The sequence below is a fragment of the Thalassophryne amazonica genome, chromosome 9 (assembly GCF_902500255.1).
Source record: "Thalassophryne amazonica chromosome 9, fThaAma1.1, whole genome shotgun sequence".
Lineage (NCBI taxonomy): Eukaryota > Metazoa > Chordata > Actinopteri > Batrachoidiformes > Batrachoididae > Thalassophryne > Thalassophryne amazonica.
This window is the reverse complement of record NC_047111.1, coordinates 9581728-9602147: the sequence shown is the minus strand read 5'-3', so window position 1 is coordinate 9602147 and position 20420 is coordinate 9581728. Positions and strand designations below refer to the sequence as shown.

Here is a 20420-nt window from a genome sequence, read left to right as displayed (position 1 = left end):
CTGCAGCGAAGTGCTTTTAATACCTATGGCATGCTCTAATCTCGAGGTAGTGTTACTGTACAAAACACAGTGAGAACGACTGGTCAAGTATGATGTCAACCATGCAAGGGCACTCCCAGTAATCCCAAAATGATTTTCCAGCCTATCAGGTAGAATATGATGATCCACTGTATCAAATGCAGCACTGAGATCTAACAGCAACAGAACCGTAGTGGTGTCCGAATCCATTGTAAGCAGAAGATCATTCACCACTTTAGTGAGAGCCGTCTCTGTGGAATATTTTCTAAATGCAGACTGCAGTGGCTCAAAAAGATTATTCTCAGTAAGATAGTCTACGAGCTGCCGTGACACCACTTTTTTCCAGAATTTTAGTGCAAAATATAGATTTGATATCGGCCGATAGTTTTTCAATACACTAGGGTCAAGATTAGGCTTCTTAAGTAATGGTTTAATCACTGCAGATTTGAAACATTTAGGAACAGATTCAGAAGTTAATGAGAGATTAATCATTTCCAGCACAGTCGGCCCAAGAGTGGACCACAGGTCCTTAAATAGTTTTGTTGGTATCGGATCAAATAAACAGGTTGTGCTTTTTGTTGCTGTTCCGAGTTTTGTCAGCAGGCCTAGTGAGATACTATCAAATTCTCTAAATCTAGGTAATACCTCAGTAAGGCGCCCACCTCAATAGCAGGGTGTAGTGGCTGGGTGAAGGCATGCTGGGATATGTTTAACCTAATGTATTTTATTTTCTTCTCAAAGTAATCCAGGAAATCTTGTGCTGTAAAAGGAGACTGAACTACAGGTGGTTGTCCATGAATAAGTGTTGCCACTGTGTCAAACAAGAACTTTGAGTTATGCTTGTTTTTGTTGATCAAATCAGAGTAATAGGTCTGCTTTGAAGCCAGTAATGCATGCTTATAGTCCACACAAGGTGGAATACTTCTAATTTTGAACTATGCCATTTCCATTCTAGACCTCTTGCCTTATGCTTGAGGTCACGCAAGTAACCACTGAACCAAGGTGACTGTGTTTTGGGGGGCGTGGTTTTAACAGAGGTGGCTCAATCATGTCAAGTGTAGTTTTGAGCGCTTAAACTATTCACAAGACTGTCTACTGATTGGGTATTTGCCAAATGTGAAGCTAAGACATCAGGCAGTCTAGCTTCAAGTTCAGTCTTAGTTGAGGAGTTGAAGCATTGGTGAAATCCTAATGCATCCACAATTTCCATAAATGAATAGCAGAGAGGATCAGAAGGCTTATTTATATGAACATTAAAGTCCTCAATGATCACAATATTATCTGCACTAGCTGACAAGTTAGAGATGAACGCACCAAATTCATCTAAGGATTCAAAATATGGACCAGGAGGCCTATATACAGTGACAAAGTATCTCTGCTGATTTTTATTCTTCTGACCTTGGCAGTGCATAATATCCTGAGCAGAGTGGAGAATCAGATGCTAAAACGAGTTATATTTGTGACCCCCAACAGCTAATAAGCTAAACCTAGATTTATAAATAAGAGAAACACCCCCGCCTTGCTTCACATCACGAGGGATGTGACTAAATGTATATGCTGGTGGGCAGGCCTCATTTAACAGGAGGTCAGGTGTAGGTTTAAGCCAGGTTTCACATAACCCAATTATATCTAAGTGATGATCAATAATTAGATCATTCATCAACAGTGATTTTAAGGATAGTGATCTTATGTTCATGAGACCCAGACTAAGGACCTCAGTGGGGTTGACAGTTGGACTGTTTGGGTTTTAGGGGTGGTTCCAGAGTAGTATATATAAGATGCGTAGAAGTAGGTTTAGGTTTGCGACATTCCACGCGCATTGTAGGTAGCAGACTACCACTGGGCCATCCACAATTTCAACATCATTCAGTGTAGTAATGGGTATTAAGTTTACAAAGCATATCCCTCTGTGATTTTGATGGACACATCTTTGGAAGCAGGCCACAGTCTCAACGCTAAGCTAATGGATTCCACATCCACATTTGTCATAAGCCTTGCAGGGTCTCTAATCACCTGCACTGTGGCCTGCTGTAAATTTCTAATGTTACCTTCCCTGTAGAGCTCTATGAACGTTCGCAGACAAAATGGTGGCACCTTCCCCAGTAGGGTGGAGGCTGTCCAGCATCAGCCAGTCATGGTGGCCCCAGAACGAAGTCCAGTTATCAATAAAGCTAAAGCCTTGCTGTCTACAAAATTGTGCCAGCCACCTATTTAACGATGTCAGGCTGCTAAATGCCTCATCAGTACCCTGGGAGGGGACCAGAGACTATTAATCAATGCCAACACATCTTTCTGGCAAGGCCACAAGTCCTCTCTATGTCCATTTTTGTGACTTCTGAATGCTTCATCCTGACATCACTGGTGCCGACGTGAATAACTATGTGACTATATCTCATGTCATGTTGCTTAGTCTGTCTTTCCTTCTGCAGCATCAGCACCCTAAGATGGGATGCAGTGTCAGGAGCTCTGGCCCCAGGAATACATTTAACGTCAACTGGCATCTGTAACCTGACTTTGTGGGTGATAGAATCCCCTATCACTAAAGTCTGGCGTTTCAGCCTGGAGACAGGAGTGGAAGTCACTCGTGGGCCCAGAGAATTCACATCAGGCAAATCCAAGGGGGAGAACCGATTCACAGTTCGCAGCGGCGAGTGTGATCGAGGTACCACAACCGGGCACCGAGTCCTACGGGGCTTCCTCCACCTTGACACAGTCCGAAAGCCATCCTCCACAGCCGGCATTTCTAGGCTAATGCTAATGGGCATGCTATCCGGCCCAACACTAACTTCATCTGGAGTGCCTGTAACATCTAACTCCAGTGAGCTAAGAAGCTGTTCTAACTTATGGACACGGCTCTCTAAGAGAGCCACCCTATCTTCCAACATCATGCGGGATTTACGGAGGGTGTAAAGTAGGTAAAGTAGTGTACTTTGTGCACTAGGAAATTCAAAAGTATAGCCAAGCAAGCACGAGCTAACCAATAACAAATTAGCTAACCACTCCTAAGTCTCACACAGGATTCACACAGAAGTAAATAAATGAGTTAAAATTCACAGCAGTTACACCGAAAAAGTAGCAGAAGTATTAGACTGGTAGGAACAGTAATCAATCAATCAATCAATCAACTTTTTTCTTATATAGCGCCAAATCACAACAAACAGTTGCCCCAAGGCGCTGTAAAACAAACCTCCTACAACTAAACCACTCCTAAGATTAACACTAAAGTTCTAAGCTAAAATTCACATCAGTTACAGTAAAAAACTAACAGAAGTATTAAAGAAAAGGGGGGTTGTACTAGCTAATGCAAGCTAACTGCTAGCAAAAATGCTAGCCACTGCTAAGATTTACACAGGAGTAAAATAATGACCTAAAATTCACAGCAGTTACACTGAAAAACTAACAGAAGTATTAAACAGGTAAAAAAAAAAAAAAATACAGCTATATGAGTAATGGGGGGGGTAGTTGACCTAGCTAGCAAATGCTAACCACTAGCGATTCACAACAGGACTCTAGTTATATAAGATTCAGAGTAGATACACTTAACAACCAGAAGAGTGCTAAACAGAAATAAAAGAAACGTATACAACCGTGTAAAGTTTGGAAGAAGATCACAACGGCAAACATTCCACTGGAAGCCTCTGGAATGAGCTCATGTCATTAGCTGTAATTTCTCTGCTTTGCGATGTGAAGCCACTTACAGTAGCTTGCAAAAGTATTTGGCCTCTTGGTATTTCACACATTTTCATTTGTTTATGCCATTTCAAATACAAAGTAAATCAGGCTTATCAATATAAAAAGTTCTAAAATTGTCTTCCTTCACCTCAAACTCAAAGCAAATCTCTACAACTTCATATAAATGGATTAAAAATATAAAAGCCAAGGTGATGGTTTGCATAATTAATGGAACGCTCTGGTATAACACCTGTAAATAACACTGGTCAACATGATTTTTCTTGCTTGGAATTTTTTAACGGATTTTGGGTAATTTGTGGGTACTGAATCCAAATCTGGTGTTAGTTTTTGCCAGTCACATCACATTTTTGAGATATGAAAACAACTTTTTTATTATTGATTTTTAAGTATATTTATTGATATTTATTACATTTAAAAAAAATCCATTGCATTTAAACACGCATGTATGTAATAATCTTTGCAATGGAAGGCATCTATTCCCTTAAGAATACATTTCCAAAACTACTTTTCTGCTTGCAGCCTTTTTGAGCATTATTGAAAGCTACTAAATAGGTGTAATATATTCAAGAAATACAGTTTGGAGCATTATGCTCATCACAGGTAAGGCACCACTGAATGCTCATTTTTTCTTAGTTTTGTGTCTTTTTCGCAGAATTAAATTCACAGCTTTAAACCAAAAACATGCAAAAATACAGGAAAAGATAAACTGTCACTTTAAAGCTATTAGTATTAGGACTGACTACACAGAGAAACTCTCCCTGCATCCCGCGCCTCAGGCGCTATGCCCTCTTCTTTTTCATCATCATAAGTGGATGAAGACATGGAAGAAGTAAACTGGTCGTCATCGATGTCTGGAAGCTTGTTGAAAATGGGTTTGAGTATTTCATCACTGTGGGGAAGCAGTTGTATACAGCAGATGGTACTCTGGGGTTCTGCACATGCTGTTTGTTGTTCTTATTAGATCCCATGGCATTTACAAGGAAGAAGTAGCCGTCGCCCAAGTGGCTTTTTGGTTCTCTCCAAACCATCGACACACCAGGCCAGGATTTCATTGTTTCAACACAAGTTGTGCAAACTTGGTGAAGTGCCCAGTTTTTGTCCTGGTCACCAAGTGGTACCCTGAAATCAGCAAAGTACACTCTTTAGATAAAAGTATTGATGTTATGTCTTTGAGGTGGTAAAGTGAACCAACCGCAGATACACCAGCAAATATCTGGGTCACTGCAACATGTCCTTGGCTTGGAAGACGTAGACATGTTAACTACCTCAGTGTGAGGAAGAATCAGGGCAAAGTCTGAACCAAAGGAACAAACACTCCTGTTACTGAACTAACGCTGTTACAGTCAAACATATGGTTAAAAACGACAGCATTACTTATTCTTAACCTTATTACTTTGTCTGAGAACAGCTGTTTTTATAACTCCATGGCTACTTCTCGTATCAAGCACTGAAGCAAAAGCTGCAGGCTTGCACGCCTCTTTGGCACCATAAACAATATTACAGCTCTTGTTCACATTTCGCAAACCTAGTTTAAAAACTATACTTTTGAAGCTGCTTTTGTGCAGGATTAGTGACGTCAAGTGCACAACTTTTGTGTAATCCATCAATACGGAGCATGCAGTTTGCAAAAATATGTGATGTGATAGAGGAAATCTGAGTTCAGATTTGGATTCGGCACCCCAAAATTACTCTAAATCAGTTCTCAAAGTCCATGCAAGTTTTTTTTTTTTTAAATGACCAGTGATAATCAATTTCATTGCCAGTTTTCTTCAGACAAGTCAGGGGATGGATACATGAACATTTCCAAGTAACTGACTATGTCTTGGACTTTATTTACATCAACTATACAAGTGAAGCGACACGCAGCAGCGCAAAGCTCCGTCATGTTACACTGTGTCCCAAACAGGAAGTCACTTCCTGGATTGACGATAGATGAGATCTCATGGAATCTCAAAGGAATTCAGTAGCAAGTTCGCACTGAAACACAAAGTACCAAATTTTGAGCTCACAGTTAAACAGGAAATCTTAAATGTTGAAGACTTCCTGGATTGACAATAGAGATCTTGTGGGATATCTCAGAAATTCAGTGGCAAGTTGAGACTGAAACAGGAAGTGCCAAATTTTAAGTCCACAGTGAAACAGGGAATGTCAAATGCTGAAACTTCCTGGCATAGGTGGAGCGATAGGGGAGGCCAGGGTGGCGCTGGACCCCCTGAAATCTGATTGGACACCCCAGGTGCCACCCCAGATGATTGACATGTCACGGCACTGCACGTCTGTTTGAAAAGAGCCATTTTGAAATTCGTGGTACATATTGACTGTTAGGTCACTCCTGTCCAGTAGAGCTGTGTACCACAAAACATTCTAATCCACCTTAGTAGAAGAAAAACCTTCGAGCCAGATTTGAACCTGAAAATGTTGTCTGAACTTTGGACTCCTTATGACTTCAAAGTTATATTGGTGAGTAAAAGGCCGTATTTTATGACAGAAGTGAGGTTGTTAAAAGCAGCATTTCTCCTTTAATTCAAGTTGTCTTATATATACGTGTTTCTCCAACAATTTTAGATGAATTTTGCTCTCTGAAGGACTTTTTTTAAAGAACCTTTTAATTTTGCTCTCTGAGTGACACCAGGATGTATATTTACCTGCATTGCACATAAAAAAACACCTGACCCTGAGTGTTTCCCAATTCCCCTCAAAAGTATTGGAACACTTGGTATTTCACACATTAATATGTAAATGTCGTGGACATGAATGAGCGAAGCTCGTCAGCATCTCACCATGTCATTTAGGTCCTTCAGACTTTTTTCAGTAAAATGGTTCTTGGGAGCACGAGCACGACTGAAACCTTTCAGCTTCTGTAGGGGCTCTGCCCCCATACTCTCCACCTTTTTAAGCATTTTTCTTTTTTACTTTTCAGCTGACCCCCCAATTACAGCCCTCTTAACCCCCTGCCACGTTAAACATTTTTTTTAAATGTAGATGTAAATTAATATTCAAAGTTTTCAGCTAGTTGACAGTAGGGCTGTACAATATAGACAAATTATCATATCTCAATATTGTCATATAAATTGTCATGTAAATGTCACTTATATACATGCTGTCCATTTTCTTGAGCCGCTTAGGTGGGTAGGGAGAGTTCCCATGGGAGAAAAAAGCTTTTCAACCTACCATCCCTGGTTCTCAAGACAAGGCACCTAAGTGGAAATACTCTCTCTCTTTTTATAAAATATTTCGGTGTACCTAAGGGCCCTGTCCCACTGGCGTTTAGGAGGATTTGCGCATGAAATGAGGAGACAAAAGCTGAGCGTCCGCAACAAAGGTGGGCGGAAATGACAAATGTCCCGAGGTGGATCAGCGAATACATGAGGAAGAAAAGCGGATATAACAGGGAACAGAAGCGAAGGCGACCGTGGAGGCGCCCCCATGAGGGGCACAGCGGCCGTGATGCATTCGCTCCATCCGTGCCCACTTTGTCTGCATGCGCGAGATACCATTTGCGACCGTGATGTGGCCGTGCTGGGCATGCATCATATCTGTTTTGCACGCTGTCCCGGTCCGCCACCAAGCCGCGCCAACCCATCGGTTGTGGATATCAGAGGATGACAGGGGATATGTGGCGCGTTGGTTGTGTATGACCTGCGTATGTCTTCAGTATGTGTTCAGGCAGTGATGCGTATCTCATCCGCAGCAGGATTTTTGAGCCACTCAAAAATCCTGGCTGCGGACATGTGTGCCTCTGCGGATGATCACGGACGTGTTCGGATGGCGGCCGACTCATACAGGAATGTTACACAGTTATTGCCGTTGTTTGGTAGATGTGAGCCACTTTTGTGCGCATTCCATCCGCAAATCCTCTTAAATGCAAGTGGGACAGGGCCCTTAGTAAACACTAGTAGAGTTCCACCTTAGATATGAAATGTATAATAGAAGATATACCTTACTGAATTTTCATATCAATATGATATACGATATGACTATGATTTGACACAAAGTGCAGCAACAGTGAAAATTAAACATTCTTAAACAAAACAGTAATAATACCACACTCATTTTGTACTCATCATAAGGTTAGGATATTGTGCCCTCCAAAAGTATTGGAACACTTGGAATTTCACACATTTCAATTTGTATATGACATTTAAAATACTAGAAATACAAAAATATAAAGAATAAAAATTTCAAAAAAATGTCTTGAACTTTATTTACATCAATTATGAAGAAATACAAAAGTTCCTTTGACCAAAACATCAAATCTAGTCTTTCATCTCAAATGTAGTTTCTGTCAAATTGTAGCTGAACTTTCAGGTCTTCTTTTTAAGAAAGTCCTCCTCTACACCACTTCATCAGGAAGCTGGATTTGAGATTTTTAATTCATTTATATCAAGTTGTAGAGATTTGCTTTGAATTTGTGTTAAGGAAGATAATTTTAGAAAAAAATGTATTTGAAATAGAATAAACAAATTAAAATGTGCAAAATACCAAGTGTTCCAATACTTTTGAGGTCAACTGGGAAACGGTGAGGAGCAGCGTCTTACTTCTTATATATAGTGCAGCAGATAAAAGAATATTTAGAGTGGAATCCTGCAAATGGTGATACAAACATCAAATTTATCACAAATAGACATGATTGGTCACTTGAATTTTCAAGGGGCAGCCAGGTAGGGGTCAACTGAAGAATTACACAGGGGTCTAAATCAGGGGTGGGCAACTTGTTCCAGAAAGGGCCAAGAGGGTGCAGGTTTTCTTTGCTGCCAGTGACTCCACCAGGTGATTTCACTGATTAACTGATTCCTTCTGCTCAAAGTGATATTAATCAGTGAAATCACCTGGTGGAGTCAGTGGCTGCAAAGAAAACCTGCACCGTCTCGGCCCTTTCTGGAACAAGTTGCCCACCCCTGGTCTAAATTAAAGGATGCTCCAATCATACAGAAAACTACACCACATTATTTGCTTGATCATAAAGATTCCAAAAAAGGTATAGTTTGGACAATCTGCGACTGAATCTTATGGAGTTATGACTTTCTGTGTAGGCTCTCAGTTGTCCAGGTCTACTATGGAGTTATGAGGTAAAAGCAGCAAGAATGGTGACAAAGGTCAGTTTCAGTTTGTACAGGGGTCAAAAGTTAAAGTTGCTCCATTAATTTTGCTCCAGCTGTATTTGTGCTGAATTTGATTCTTGTCACCATTTGAAGGATTGTTTCAGTTACCTGCTGCACTAATAAGCCAACAACAATAAGCCAACCTGAATTAAAGGAGAAATGGTGCTTTCAACAACCTGGACCTCATTTCTGGCATAAAATACGGTCCTTTACTTACCAATATGAGTTTGGTGTGATTAGAAGTCCATAGTTCAAATGACGTGTTCAGTTCAAATCTGGAGCAAACATTTTTCTTCTTCTAAGGTGAATTAGAACTTTTTGTGTTACACAGCACCAACTATTGGACAGGAGGAACATAGCAGTCAAAATGACTCACTGATTTCAAAATGCAGCTCTTTCAACCACACGTATGGTGCCGTGACATGTCAATCATCTATGTCCAATCAGATTTCAGGAAAGTCCAGTGAAACCCCGGCCTCCGCTCTAGCTCCACCCATGCCAGGAATTGTTTGATATTTGAACATTTCCTGTTTCACTGTGACTGAGAATTCGGCACTTTCTGTTTGAGTGTGAGCTTGCCACTGAGTTCCTGCGAGATTCCATGGGATCTCGTCTGTCAATCCAGGAAGTGTTTGACATTTGAACATTTCCTGTTTTACTGTGGATTTGAAAATTGGCACTTCCTGTTTAGGACGCCCCGAACCATGAGTGAGCTTTGCGCTGCTGCGCAGCGCTTCACGTCACTTCGCTCATATAATTTGTTTATGTGTCCCTGAAGGCCTTGTCACACCTTGAAGATTTAGCCTGTGTCTGCCAGCCGTTTTAAAGCACACGCTGGCATATGTCTAATAAATTCATGCAGCTGTCACACCTTGACAATTATCCAGCGTCTGCCAACAGCCCAGTTTACACCCAGTGGTTTGGGTCAGTACTGCAACATGTGGTGCGCATCAGAAACAGAGTAATAAAACATTATTTCATTTTTTTATTCATTTTTTCTTTAATCTTGGTGGATCGTTTTCATTGTGTACAGAATGCTGATGAGTGTACTGGCAGTGGACTGAAATTTCCATAAGTGATTTGCAGAGGGGCTCAGAAGGCTTATTTATATGAATGTTGAAGTCACCAATAATCAAAATGTTATCTGCACGGGTTGACAAGGTTGAGATAAACTCACCAAATTCATCTACTAATTCAGAATATGGGTCTGGGAACTTATATACAGAGACAAAATAGAACAGGCAGTTTTTTTCTTATCCTTCTGACCTTGGCTATATGTAGCATCCTGAGCAGAGCAGAGACTCAGATCTTCAAACAAATTATTTTTTAGACCCTTAACAGCTAGTAAATTAAACCAAGATTCATAAATTAGAGCAACACACCCACCTTGGTCGTATCATGAGGGACGTGGCTAAATGTGTACAGTAGTGGGCAGGAAACCTTTAAGGGGAGGACAACAGTAGGTTTAAGCCAGGTTTCACATTAACCAATCATATCTAAGTTGTTGTTGTTGTTGTTGTCGTCCATTTGGCTGTTCCCAGTTTTGTTCGGGGTCACCACAGTGGATACAGCCAGATCCACATTGGTAATTGGCACAAGTTTTACGCCGGATGCCCTTCCTGCCGCAACTCCAGTTTTACCCGGAGAAACACACACACCCACTGGTGTTCCAAAGAGGTCTCCCATCCAAGTACTAACCAGATCCTGCTCTGCTTATCTTCTGAGATCTGATGGGATCAGGCTGACACAGAGCAGACCAGCTGCTAGAGCTAATCATATCTAAGTGGTGTTTCATAATTAGATCATTTCTCAACAGTGAGTTTGAGGACAGTGACCTCTTATGTTAATGAGACCCAAACTGAAGACCTCAGTGGGGTTGACAGTTGGACTATTGAATTTCGGGGGTGGTTCCAAAGTAGTATATTTCTACACTGATTGTAGGTAGCAGACATAAAATATTTGATGTTGCAGGAACAGTCAGTGGGACATCCTCAATTTCAACATCATCCAATGTAGTAATGGGTATTATGTTCACAATGTTATGTTATGCTCTTTATAGACACATCTGCGTAAACAAACCACAGTCTCAACCTGACAAATTTCCTTCCCTGCCAGATAAACTGCACTATTACCATAGTGGATTTTCTGCACTAATTTCCCCACTAAGCTCATGGATTCCACGACTACATTAGTCATAAGCCCTGCAAGGTCTCTAATTACCTGCTCTGTGGCCTGCTGTAAAATCCTGTTACCCTCCCTGTAGAGCTCTATGTTTGCAGATAACATGGCAGCGTCTTCCCCAATAGGGTGAAGGCTGTCCAGCATCAGCAAGTTGCGGTGAACCCAAAAAAGAAGGCAAGTTAACAATTAAATAAAGCCTTGCTGTCTATAAAATTGTACCAGCCACCTATTCAATGATGCACAATTTCTCCAATCACAGCCAGATAAGCCTATAACTTCTTATAGGTGCCTTGGTCGGTTTCTTCCCTCTTCCCTCTTCTCCTTCTTCACTCGGTTTTTGAGAACTGCCTACTCCACACAGATTGACCATAGAGTGTCATACTGTTTATATTTCTTCAATATAACATAAAACATTGGAATATACTCTTTTTCTGCTCTTTTGCTGGGTTTTTCTGATGGGACTGTACAAGGGAGGCACTTTGATGAAGTAAGATCGAAAACAGCGTGACGGGAGGAAAGGGTTAGCTCACGCTAACATCTTTAGCTGACGGTCAATAACATCTGGCTACATGGGACCAAAGAAAGCCCCCACAGCTGAAGAAGTCGACGACATTAAAAGGTCGCTTGACTTTCTTGCAGAGGAAATTTCTGCTGTCAGGCTGCAGCAGAAAGGTATCCTGGAGCTGGTTGAGGAGGTGAAATTGCTTCACGTCCAGAATGCAGAGAAAGAAAAGCAGATGGTCTTTTTGGAGAGCACAGTTGCAGACCTGGAGCAGTACACCCGGATAAATGACGTGATTGTCACAGGGCACCTGGTAAAATCCTGCACATACGCTCAGGCAGTGAGCGGCGCTGCTGGAGGAGAGCCTGATGAGCTGGACGTCAGATCCACAGAGGAGCAAGTTGCTGCTTTCCTGGAGTCCAAAGGGATCGAACTGGACTGTAACAACATTGAGGTGTGTCACCTGCTGCCCAGGAAAAGTGCCACCAACAAGCCAGCTCTCATCATAAGATTCATTAACAGAAAACACAAGTTGGTGCTGCTGAAACAGGGGAGAAACTTAAAGAGAACAAATGTTTTCATGAATGACCATCTAAGAAAATACAATGCTGACATAGACAGAAAAGCAAAATAACGAACACATGGACAAGCAACTGTCATAAAATGGAATGAGCCACAAGACAAAGTGCTGGACATCAGGAGGACGGAGGAGCTGGAAAAATACCAGTGATCAACATGAACTGGACCATTAGGTAACAACCATGACACACACCAGAGGATCTCAGTCATCTTCATCTGAAAACAATATTAAGCACTTAACTGAGAGGATAAATGATCATCATCATCTGGAACTGAGAACTTTTGAATTCACTGAACACAATGCACAGGATGTGGAACAGAATCTTAACCCAGACGATAATTTTTTCTACAGCATTAACAACAATTACACCTACTACAGTGACGAACAATTCAACAGGAACATTACATCAAAGGATCGATCATCATTTATCCATGTCATCAGCAGAAGCCTCTACACCAACTTCAACAACATTAAGGAAGAGTTACAAACTTTTTCACAGCCATTTAGTGTAATTGCAGTATCAGAGACCTGGATCAATACAGAAAAAGGGATGGACTTTGAGCTGGAAGGATACGAATTAAGATTAACATAGACAGAAAAAACAAAGGTGGTGGAGAAGTTGCCATATATGTGGATAAAAAACTGAGCTACAAAGTGAATGAAAGTATGACAACTGTGGTTGATAACTTACTAGAATGTATAACTATTGAAATATGTGAAGAAAAAGAAAAAGAATATTACAGTTAGCTGCATATACAGGACACAGGTACAAATACTGATACTTTCAGGGAATGGATAGAGGGTACATTTGCAAAACAAAGCAACAAAATAGTTTCCATATGTGGTGATTTCAACATTGATATATTAAATCCATATACGTATAGCACAATAGATGACTTTATCACTGCAATGTATAGTATAAGTCCTTTTCCAAAAATCACCAGACCAACCAGAATCACCCTTAGTTGTGCAACCTTTGATTGACAATATATACACTAATGAACTTGATGATAAAACAATGTGGTATTCTAATTAATGACATCAGTGATCATCTACCAGTCTATATCATCTATGATTACAACCACACCAACAGAAAGAAAAATAATCAAAAAGAATATTGGAGGTCAGGGGAATCAAAAAATGCATTCAGGAATGAATTATTGGCGCAAAACTGGGAAGCAGTATACCAAGAAAACAATGTGGACAATGCATATGAAATATTTCTGAAGGCATTTATGCAATTATATGACAAATGCTGTCCAATTAAAGAATACACAAGAAAACAGAAGTATGGCAACTCTCCATGGATCACAAAAGGTTTACAAAATGCCTGCAAGAAGAAAAATGTGTTATACAGAGAATTTATAAGACTGAGAACTAAAGAGGCAGAAGATTAATATAAATAATATAGAAATAAGTTAACAAATATCATGAGGTCTAGCAAAAAAGATTATTATAGGACATTAATACATAATAACAAACATAATATAAAGGGAATGTGGGGTATACTAAACAGCATTATAAGAAGTAGTTCTAAACAGTTACAATATCCTGAGTATTTTATTGATGAGGATAATGTAATTTGTAATAAAATGATGTGGCTAACAATTGACAGTTCTGCTCAAAAGTTTACATACCTTAGCAGATTTTTTTTTTTATTGCAATTTTTCAGAGAACATGAACAATAACACAGCTTTTTTTCGCTCATGGTTAGTGGTTGGGTGAAGCCATTTATTGGCAAACAACTGTGTTTACTCTTTTCAAATCATAATGACAACAGAAACTACCCAAATGAACCTGATCCAAAGTTTACATACCCCTGTTCTTAATACTGCTTGGAGTCTTTTGTGGTGGTTTGTGGACGAGGCTTTCTGATGGTGAAGCTGCCACTGAATATGTTTCGGACTTTATTTACATCAATTACAAAGAAATACAAACAGTATGACACTTTATGGTAAATCTGCATGGAGTAGACAGTTCTCAAAAACTGAGTGACTGTACAAGAAGTCCATCTTCATGATGAAGTGGTATAGAGGGGGATTTTCCTAAAAAGAAGACCTGAAAGTTTAGCTGCAAATTGCCAGAAGGTACATCTGAGATGCAAGCCTGGATCTGATCTGTTTTGGTGAAAATCCTTCTCTGCTCTACTCCACTTTTTCAGCTTGGGACTCCGACGAGGGCGGTCGCATCTCCTCCAGTCTCCCTTATCTCTCTGCTTTTAACCTTCAAGTCCCTACTCCACCAGACTGTGAATTCCTCAAAACTATAGTGGATTCTGGATCTATTGGACTACTATTGGATTAACCATGGAGTTGATCAGCTGGTCTCTGAATGCTATTGACACTATTTTTCTACAAGAAGGTCAGGACCGGGGGATCCTGCCTGCCCAGATGGAATGTATCCTGCGGGCTATGTCCTCAACTCCTGGAGTTCCTGGCATGTGGCATGCTTGGCGCCTTTCTCCATTGAGGATGTCGAGGATTTATTCATTTTTGGTCTCATGGCAGCAGGGCTGGTACTTTTTGGCTTATGTGCTGCCCTGATCTTCCGGAAAATTGGCAAGATGGTGGCATCAAGAACCACGGGCCCTCGCTTGTCTGTCATGATTAACAAGGTTGGCAAGGTAATGCATTCTCAGACTGCATTGACTCTTGTACTCAGATGCAAATTGGATGACACCTTGGAGCTGATGCTTGCCTTGCAGTTGAAGCTGAACATTTCGGAGGCCGGTGAATATTCTTAATTCAGTATTGGGAATATTCTTAATTCAGAATTGGGATTTGGCTGTGTGAGTGGAACTGTTAATAGTGTTTTTCACTGCTCGGCTGCAACACTACAGGCTATCTAGTATCAAGGTCAATTGCCCACTGTTTACCTCCAGAGGAATTTATCCAGGCTCTGGTGAGATTATTCAGCTCCATTCTTATCTCAACCAACAAGGACAATAAACTGACAGACTACACATGGACTGAAGCATGCTCCATTTTTCTCCTCTCACCTCTTTCCTGCCCCTCCCTTCCTGTGGCTGGCCTCCGTTCTTTCCCAAGCTGGCAGGCAGCGCGACTTGATAGTTGCAGCGGCTACCAACACACTCACATCGCCTCAATTAGAAAACGGACTGTTTCAAGTTCAGTGCACATAAACAATGTGAAATGTATATGTGTTGTCCTAATTCTGATGTGTGCCATTATTACGGTAAACAAGTAATAATTGTAGATCAATTGCTGTTTGTATGTGGAATGTAAGTGTGGAAATCTGAAATTTCCCCATTGAGGGATGAATAAAGGCTTATCTAATCTAATCTAATCTATGAGTAGTGATGTGAAAAAGAAAGTTTTTGTGTTATCATTCATATTCTCTGAAAAATGGCCAAAAAAACTAAACTTCTGCCAGGGTATGTAAACTTTTGAGCACAACTGTAAATAATTTTTTTGGAAATGTTGGACCTGATCTTGCAGGAAAATCTCTGATCCAAGGACAGTTGGGAAAAACATGGATGTATTGATAGAACGAAAATATAATTCAATATTTCTCAAAGCAGTGGTGTTGTGAAAGTGTAGGAACACGGACCCACAACAGGGGGCGCAAATGAACGGACAATGGAGTAAGTCAAATAACAAAGCTTTACTGTTGTGAATACGCACAACAAACACAACAGATTACAATTGTGGTTATAACCGATTCCAATGGTGTCGTGTGGGCAGGCTCGACGATAGGAGACGTCTGTCCGAGTCGAACCGGAACCACCCGATTTTCTCCGCCACCGGACCCCGGGAATACTGGAGCCGCCAAGTCCCGAACTCCCAGGTGGCCACTGCCTCCGCTCGTCGGATCCGGTACTGCTGGCGAGGAACAGAAACAGTCAGATGTGGGTGCGGCTGCACCCAGCAACACGTAGGGTGGAAACACCACCTCCATCTCTAATCAACAACAACACTGTAGTGCAGGAATGCGAGTACTTATTGCAAAATACAGTCTCCTGCTGTTCTTCTTTCTGTGCAAAGCAACAAAGTATTACTGTCAAGAAACAACACAATTCAATCAATCAATCAATTTTTTTTTATATAGCGCCAAAATCACAACAATCAGTTGCCCCAAGGCGCTTTATATTGTAAGGCAAGGCCATACAATAATTATGTAAAACCCCACGGTCAAAACGACCCCCTGTGAGCAAGCACTTGGCTACAGTGGGAAGGAAAAACTCCCTTTTAACAGGAAGAAACCTCCAGCAGAACCAGGCTCAGGGAGGGGCAGTCTTCTGCTGGGACTGGTTGGGGCTGAGGGAGAGAACCAGGAAAAGACATGCTGTGGAGGGGAGCAGAGATCGATCACTATGATTAAATGCAGAGTGGTGCATACAGAGCAAAAAGAAAAAGAAACAGTGCATCATGGGAACCCCCCAGCAGTCTACGTCTATAGCAGCATAACTAAGGGATGGTTCAGGGTCACCTGATCCAGCCCTAACTATAAGCTTTATTGGCTTATAAATATTGGCTTTATTTACAATTGGCTGAGTACGTTACCTCCTTGGTAGAGCGATATCTCGGCAATGAGGTGGAGATGCCGTCCAGCTGATATACCCTTCAGCTGATGGATATCAGCTGTTTTGGTTGATGGGTGACAGCTGTCACCTTGGCTGCTCCTGTGAGGCGGCAGCGCCCTCTGGTGCCTGGAGCCCGCACTCCAGGCAGGGCGCCCTCTGGTGGTGGTGGGCCAGCAGTACCTCCTCTTCTGGCGGCCCACACAACAAGTGGAGGAGAAAGAAATATTAGATATTGTTAAAAAATGTAAAAAACAAAACATCAACGGATTATAATGACATTGATATAGCAACAGTAAAAGAGGTCATTGAAGGGATCTCAAAACCTTTAACATACATCTGTAATTTATCATTTCAAACTGGTTCATTCCCAAACAAGATGAAAATAGCCAAAGTCATTCCACTGTACAAAACCCTGGAACAAGCATCATTTCAACAACTACAGACCTGTGTATTTACTTCCACAATTTTCCAGAATACTTGAAAAACTCTTTAATAATAGATTGGATATATTCATTGAAAAGCACAAATTACTCTCAGATAACCAAAAAGGTTTTACATCAAACAGTACATCATTATCAGTATAATACAAGCAATTGAAGAAATCACAAATGCCATTGAACAAAAGAAATATGCAGTTGGGATATTTATTGATATTAAGAAAGCCTTGACACAAACAACCATGAAATATAATTAGAAAACTGGAAAGATATGGCATCAGAGGTATTGTATCAAACTGGGTTAGAAGCTATTTACAACAGAGAGAGCAGTTTATTAAGATGGGTGATGTCAGTTCTGAATGTTTAAACATTGTTTGTGGGGAACCACAGGGGTCAGTGTTGGGGCTTAAAACTATTTATATTGTATATAAATGATATTTGTAAGGTATCATAGCTACTCAAACTGGTGTTGTTTGCTGATGACACGAATATTTTATGTTCTGGGGAGAATTTAAAAGAAATGGTTGAGGAAATCACTGAAGGAATGAACAAATTGAAAATATGGTTTGACCGAAACAAATTGTCATTGAACCTAATAAAAGAAAACTAATGTTATTTGGGACTGCAGAACCAATGAGCAAGTACAAATACAGATAGATGGGGTGCAGATTGAAAGGGTTGATGAAAATTAAATTTCTTGGGGACTAATAGATGAGAAAATCAGTTGGAAACCATACATCAAATATATACAAACTAAAGTATTAAGAAGCATTTCACTGTTAAACAAAGCAAAACATGTTCTGGATCATAATCACTCAGCATATTATACTGTTCCACTGTCTGACCGTATTTCAATTACTGTGTAGAATTTGAGGTAATAACTATATCAGTTCAATGAAATCACCAATTATTCTTCAAACAAGGGCATCACAAGTTATTCATAATGTCGGCTATCAAGATCGTACTCACTCCTTTCTGTGAAGGCTCTCAGTTGTCCAGGTGGTTTCCATAGTAGAGGAAGCTTGAATCTTCAACTGGACTGGGTTTGCTTGACGCCGAGGATGTTTTGCTTCAAATTGCAGAAGTTTCCTCAGCTGAAATTCTGAAAGACTGAAGAATGACAGAAGCCACAAAAGCTGGAGTTTTAAACCTAACCAGACCCCTCCTACCAAGAGGCAGACTGGATATAGGACAGTGACTAAACAATTGCTCTAATTAGCACCTATGACAGGGCAGCTGTCCCTCCTAACAACAGGACTGACGCCTCTCCTGATGACTCTCCTGATGATGTGAATGACTCATTACCATGAAGAAAAGGCTGAAACTGCTTTGACCTGAGTATCCCATTGTAAACAGTGTGTCTCAGCCCCCTCCCCGGTTAAGGCTAGGTTTCAACTGTTTTAACCTACAATGGCTCCTTCTCTGCTCTCTCAAACCATTTTCTTTCTCTGGCTAAGATTTTAAGTTCCTTGTCCTCAAACGTGTGGTTAGTGTCTTTAAGGTGGAGATGAACTGCAGACTGAGGTCCACCAGTGCCCTCTGCAGTGCTGGTATAGCCTTTTGTGTAACAGCTGCTTAGTCTCACCTATGTAGTGTTCGTTACAGTTTCCTGACTTCTGCACATTATCCAGGGACCATTGTGGGTACCCACATACTGTGAGGGCTTTCTGTACATGTTGTTCGTTAGCCCTTCCCTCTGTAGTTGTGGGCACCTGTAGGGCTCTGTGTTGAAGCCTCCTGATCTCCCCGAGCTTGTGTTCAAGGGGGTGGTTTGAGCCAAAGAGCAGATATTGGTCAGTGTGAGTGGGTTTTCTGTAAACCCCTGTCTGGAGCTGCCTGTTCTCTCCAATCGTAACATCACAGTCCAAGAAGGCTAAATGGTTGTTTTTGGCATCCTCACGTGTGAGCTTGGTATTGGGGTCCACTGACTTGATGTGCTCTGTAAAGTCCTCATCTTCCTGTTGCTTGGGTTAAAAGCACTCACATTATGTGGGTACCCACGATGGTTCCTTGATAAAGTGCAGAAGTCCCAAAGAACAAAGAGACCAGACAGACAGGAGATGGAGCCAAGGAAGAAGAGGAGTGTCTCTCCCTTATTTAGCAGGAGTAGGGAAAAACTACAGAGGATCTTCAGACAGCACAAAATCCCAGTTTACTTTAAATGTGGTAACACCTTGAGACAGAAATTAGTTCACCCTAAGGACAGGATCCCTAGTTACAAACAGAGCAATTTAGTGTATTCTATCAGATGTCAGAAAAACTGTAACGAACACAACATAGGTGAGACTAAGCAGCCATGACACAAAAGGCTATACCAGCACCGCAGAGAGGGCACCGTTGGACCTCAGTCAGCAGTTAAAGACACTATCCACATGTTTGAGGACAAGGAAGTTAAATTCTTAGCCAGAGAAAGAAATGGTTTGAGAGAGAAGTGAAGGAGGCATTTGTATGTGAAACAGTTGAAACCCAGCCTTAACCAGGGAGGGGTCTGAGACCGCTTTGTCCCTGTTTACAATGGGGTACTCAGGTCAAAGCAGTTTCAGTCTTTTGTTCAGGTAATGAGTCATTCACGTCATGAGGAGAGTCATCAGGAGAGGCGTCAATCCCACCGTTAGGAGAGACAGCTGCTCTATCATTAGGAGGGTGCTAACTAGATCAAATCAAATCAACTTTATTTATAAAGCACTTTAAAAAAACAGCTGGAGCTGAGACAAAGTGCTGTACACGAGGGGACAACAAACCACAAAGTACAAATAAAAAACAAGCCCAAAATTTAAAACTAAAACAAGTAAAATCAGTTAAAACAACAAAACAGATTGAGCTCATTCTGGTTGTTAAAATCCAGTGCATAAAAGTGGGTTTTAAGATTGGTTTTAAAAACAGAAAGTGAAGAGGCCTGTCTGTGGAGCGGTAGATCGTTCCACATCTTTGGAACCACAACAGAAAAAGCTCGGTCCCCTCTGAGCATATGCTTGAACCTCCACGAGGCTGATCAGCTGACCAGAGGTGGCGAGCAGGGGCATGAAGATGAAGCAGCTCAGAGAGGTAGGGCGGGGCAAGGCCATTTAAATATTTAAAAACAATAGAATCTTAAAATGAATTCTAAAATGCACAGGCAGCCAGTGGAGGGAGGCCAGGACAGGTGTAATGTGCTCCCTCTTACGTGCACCAGCTAGCAGACCGGCGGCAGCATTCTGAACTAGCTGGAGACGTGCAAGGGAGGACTGGCTAATTCTGTAATGAAGAGTATTACAGTAATCCAGCCGAGAGGTAATAAAGCATGGATTGCTGTTTCAAATTGCTGCTGTGCAAGAAAAGGTTTAACCTTAGCAAGCTGCTTTAAGTGAAGGAAACTCGATCTGAC

The 20420-nt window shown here is 41.2% G+C and overlaps 1 protein-coding gene across 1 annotated transcript in view; it reads left to right on the top strand.

The window, feature by feature from the left end:
* The window catches only part of LOC117517266 (enteropeptidase-like), a 213141-nt gene that overhangs the window by 81893 nt on the left and 110828 nt on the right, over nucleotides 1-20420 (top strand). The window lies entirely within an intron of this gene.